The sequence below is a fragment of the Macrobrachium nipponense genome, chromosome 47 (assembly GCF_015104395.2).
Source record: "Macrobrachium nipponense isolate FS-2020 chromosome 47, ASM1510439v2, whole genome shotgun sequence".
NCBI lineage: Eukaryota > Metazoa > Arthropoda > Malacostraca > Decapoda > Palaemonidae > Macrobrachium > Macrobrachium nipponense.
Genome location: NC_087222.1, coordinates 10,329,416 through 10,334,977, shown reverse-complemented (window position 1 = coordinate 10,334,977; position 5,562 = coordinate 10,329,416). Strand labels below are relative to the sequence as shown.

General features: G+C 36.4%; 1 pseudogene; it reads left to right on the top strand.

Moving 5' to 3' along the window:
* The first annotated feature begins 2,653 nt into the window (after window positions 1-2,653).
* On the top strand, window positions 2,654-4,282 carry LOC135204381 (gastrula zinc finger protein XlCGF8.2DB-like; annotated as a pseudogene).
* The last annotated feature ends 1,280 nt before the right edge of the window (window positions 4,283-5,562 follow it).

Sequence of the window (5,562 nt, the reverse complement as noted above, 5' to 3'; positions counted from 1 at the left end):
CACTAAGGGTGGGAGTGTGTTCATGAAAAACTACATTCACATCCTTCTACCTTTGGGACGTTGCCCATGGGTCCATGGACACTTTTTTTTTCTTGGGTTCCTCTGGTGGCTGGTCAACAAGTTGTGTAACTCACCTGGCTTCCCTAGAGAGGCAGATAGCATCTCACCTAAGTTGTTCATTTACAAAGAGTGACTGGTGTTCCCTCTCTCCCCTTTATTTTTTTATACCCCTCCTCGCCTGTAGGGCAGAGGGAAGGTTGGCGTGTGATGCAGAGTGAGTTACATAAATGAGTACTGTACCCTGTCTATAATCTAGAAGTCTGTAGGTTAATAGATGCATGTCCATCCCTCCTCTCTAGCAAGGGAGAGAGGAGCTGATAATTAAATAAAACCCATTGGTTTTATTATTCTTTTATTGTCCTCTGACACGAGGGTTCATCCAAACCCTTTTTGAATAAACGATGCTATACATGCCTATTAATTGACAAGGCTCGAAGACTGGCAGTTTGAACATCACATAAGCTCAACAGGTCAGAGGCACAGTACTCCTTCCTCTGCTCTACATGACCAGGAAGGAGGCCCAGGTGAATTGAGGTACCAGTCAGTTCAGAGATTTACTGAGAATTCTTCCATCAAAAATTAAGTTTCCATATGTAAAGACCGAAGGTTTATATTTGTTTACCAACAAACTACAAATATATTTAAAGTAATTTGTATTTTTCTGAACATACAAACCTGAAGGTCTTACATAAATGTCCCACCTCAAGCCACCACTCATTCTGCTACCTGAGCCAAAAGGTTAAAAGTGAAGCATAAGGATAGCGGTGGGCGGGACTCCCAACTACCGTTGATAGTTAACCACCTTATTTAAGTTAAACGGCTGTTTTCCAGCTTGTGCTGCAATTATATCCATATGTAAAGACCTTCTGGTTTGTATATTAGGAAAAAATCACATTACTTAAAAAATTTTGTGGTTATTCCACCTTTGCAGCATTGAAAACCAAAAGGCACTGAAAGATACTCCTTCATAAAAAGCTCTGGTTTGTTTAGCTCTGAAAACAATGTCATATTTGAAGAATTAGCAGCACATACCTTCAAGACTGTCTTCAGTGTTGCTGGTCATAATAGCTACTCATGTATTGTATCCACAATAACAATCAGTGAAACTTATTTGAAAACTTTCATCTCTCTTCAAATTACTACTCAATTCACCCTTACTATTTTTTCTTATTATTATCTACCGCATCTATGGATAATATGATGTTATGTATAGCTGGATCACATATAATTAAGAATTTGCTGTGTACTGTACCCTTCTCTGTTACCCCACAAAACTCTTATGCTGGTCTCTTGCATCTATTCTTGGCCTTTGATTTGTTAAAAAGTTTTGTCATAAGTTATTTGTATTGTAATGTGAAGCTAAGAAGGTTTACAGATGTGAGGTGGTGGGTGTCAATATTAACTGTTAATCTATTGTTGCATTGTTGCCTCAGGAATGTTTTGATGCTGTGTTTGGACAACGTTTGGTAGGATTGTATTTATGTTTGGATAGAACTATCAAATGCATGTTTTGTTAATCGGCCCGAGACTTTTATGGGAACCTGAATTGAATTTGACCTATTATTTTGCTTTCTCAGTTCTGGCATTATGTTTCCTAACTCTGTGTTGCATTTGTTTGATTTCAGATTCTCCCTCAGAAGAACCTTCCTTCCTTCGTCAGTTTGATTAGCATCAGGATTTTGGGAAATGCATGTTGTTAATGGGTATACATGGAACATTACCAATAGTAACTCTCAAGTGTATGAGACAACAGTGAATTATTGAATGCGTATTTAACAAATTTAAACAACAAGTAAAATTTGTTTTGAATATTAGATTCATACATCAGCCACGAAATCTGGTTGTAGTCCTTCAAGATATTGTACTTAATTGTAACAGATTTATTCAGTAATTATTTGTAAACAACTCTGTCAAAGATAAAAGTTGTGATTGAAACATTGTCATTACAGAAACAGGACAGGACATAAGGCTAAAATGAATCCAGGACATTCTTTAGAATTTCCTTTGAAAAGTGATCCTGAAGGTGCATTATCACTACCTTCCTTAAATCAAGAAAACAGCAACTTGGCTGCCTTTAGTGGAACCAGTGATGGAGACTTTTTGTCTCTGGATCCATTGATGGACATCAAAATAGAGCCAGAGGAATTCTGTGAGTCTAATGAAGATGATGAATATTCATATGAAATGAATTCAATAGTGAATGAAAAACCTCCACAAACTTGCAAAAAGGAAGTAAAACAAGAAAGAAGGATCTGTGACAATGGAGAGAAGCCTTTCATATCCACTGACTGTGAGAAAACATTTTACAAGAAAATTAATCTTACAAATGATATCACAAATCCTACCAGAGAGAAATTCATATGCAACGAAAATGTGGGAAGCATTTTACCCAGAAACTCAAGTCTTACAAGTCATATGAGAATCCACACTAGAGAGAAATCTATTCACATGCAACGAATGTGGGGAAATCATTTCCCCAGAAATCAAATCTTTACAGATCATATAATCCATAATGGAGAAAAGCCATTCATGTGCAACGAATTGTGAATAAGCATTTTTCCCATAAATCAAGTCTTACACTTCATGATGATTGCATACCAGAGAGAAGCCATATATGTGCAAGGAATGTGGGAAAGAATTTTCCCAGAAACCACATCTTACAAGTCATATGAGAATCCATACCGGAGAAAAGCCATTCATATGCAAGGAATGTGGGAAAGCATTTTCCCACAAACCAAGTCTTACACTTCACATGAGATTGCATACTAGAGATAAGCCATGTATGTGCAACGAATGTGGGAAAGCATTTTCCCAGAAGTCAAGGCTTACAGATCATATGAGAATCCATAATGGAGAAAAGCCATACATATGCAAAGAATGTGGGAAAACATTTTCCTTGAAATGTTATCTTATAGCTCATATGAAAATCCATACTGGAGAGAAGCCATTTATGTGCAAAGAATGTGGAAAAGCATTTTCCCACAAACAACATCTTACACTTCACATGAGATTGCATACTGGAGAGAAGCCATATATATGCAACGAATGTGGGAAAGCATTTCCCCGGAAATCAAGTCTTACATGCCATATGAGGTTGCATACTGGAGAGAAGCCATATATGTGCAAGGAATGTGGGAAAGCATTTCCCCGGAAATCAAGTCTTACATGTCATATGAGGTTGCATACTGGATAGAAGCCATATATGTGCAAGGAATGTGATAAAACATTTTCCCACAAACCAAGTCTTACACTTCATATGAGATTGTATCCTAGAGAGGAAAAAGAAACATGATAAAATAAACCAGTTAACGGCAGATATCTCTCAAATGACCAACTATATAAGAGATCAAAATCACTCACAAAATCTGCTCAAGAAAATAAGGAAAATAAAGAAAAATACAGAATAGGGGATGAACAAGTGAGCGGAAAACTGGCAGAACACCAAGCCAATATAAAGGCCTAGCTTCACAAATAGGAAACAAACAACAGAAAATAAAAGTAAAAAAAATAAGTCGGTAGTTTGATGAAAATCCAAAGATTGTGCCCTAGACAACACCAAGAGAATTCATGGATTGACACCATTAGGCAGAAGAACAACCAGAAATAGCAAATGCCTCAAATAAGGTTCACCATCAAAAAAGTAACAAAACTATAAGCATTTAATAATTTCAAGACACCAGGAATAGACAAGATCTGAAAATTCTGGCTAAAAAAAGATCACAGCACTACACCACACTTATATGCAAGCCTTTCCAAGAATAGTAAAAGGAGAAGAATCACCAGTGGCTCACAACAGGAAGCACCACTTATAGCATGGAAAGAAATAGATATCTGTTTGAGGCTCGAGGTGAGGATGGCAGGTTCATCCTTGCCAAGATTCTTGGACATGATGTGTCGTACAATGCAAGTGGCATTTTTAGATTTATTTCAGAAGGAGGTCTTCTGAAAGCTATTTAACTTTTACAATGACATATTTGCTTTTATGGTTTTAATTGAATATACTTTTATTCTTTATTTATAATAAACGATATCGGCGTCAATGACCTTCGATGTCAGGACGCCAGAAAACTTCCAATCATTCATTCATTCATTCATTCTCCCTAAGAGCTCTGAGACTGTCTATCAACAACCTACAAATGGGTCACAGGAGTCATAGCAGACAAGATCTATGAACACCTAGATCGCAAATATATGGAAAAAGAACAAAAGGGATGCACAAGAAACAAACTAGGTACTAAAGATCAACTGCTAATAAATAAACAATTTTAAAAGATTGTAAGAAGAAAAGACAAAGGAATCTTAACATGGCTTGGATAGATTACAAGAAGGCATTTGACACCTGGATATTCATATGTATGGAATTATACAACATCAATGAGGATTATTATTATTATTAAAGTAGTTTAACCAGACCACCGAGCTGACTTCAGCTCTCATAGGGCTGGCCCGAAGGATTAGATTAAAATTAAAAAAAACCATGTCTAGGCCAGAGGCAAAGCTCTGGAACCGAAGTGTTTTTTCGGTGTGATGACGAATGAGTGAAAATTAAACTAAAAACTGCACAAAGGCACACACTCACACAGGAACACATGCACACTATAAATACATTTACTCATATATCCATATTTCATAAAATAAAATCAGAATAAGTTAAGTAACATTTAAAGTTTTTGTTTTAAACAAAAATTCATTAGTCTAATAATTTTCGTATTTTCAAAGTTTACTTAGATTTATATTTTATCAACTACAAATTGCACTCTTTAAGAACTTAAAAATGGGCATGACTGAAAATGCAGAGGATTCTGACAAGATTTCTTTCATAGATCTGTTTCCCAGTGTCGACAGTCCGTTGCTGGTTGTACTTTGGGCATTCGCATAACACATGTTTGACAGTTATAACCTCCCTGCACTCTGTGCACTCAGGAGCTGAGCTACGTGGGCTGCACATTAAGTGTCCATGTGTCAGACGGGTATGGCCTATACGGAGACGTGTCAGAATTACTTGTTCATGTCTTTCTCTCTGATATGATGAGCTCCACTTTCCTACTTCAGTTTTATTTGCTTTAATTTGTTATTTTCTGACTCTTCATTCCAAATATGTTGCCATTTTCTTATAATACCCATCTTTATGTATGTTACATAATCACTCATAGGGAGATTCACACTTGATCTTGTCATTTGATTTGCTTCTTTGGCTGCTTTGTCAGCGTCTTCATTTCCTTTGATCCCTACATGGGCAGGGATCCAACATATTTCTACTTTTTTCCCAATAATATCTAATTTGTGAAGTGATAATTTAATGTTGTACAATATTATTTTTTGGTTTATAACTCTGGATGGCTTCTATGGTACTTCTTGAGTCACTAAAATCACAAAATTATTTATTGATGTTTCTTTAATTATTCTTATGGCTGAGGCTATTGCGCAAAGCTCGCTGTGAATATTGAAGCTGTATTGGGTAGAGAGAACTGATATGATCTGTCCTGGGACACTGCAGCATAT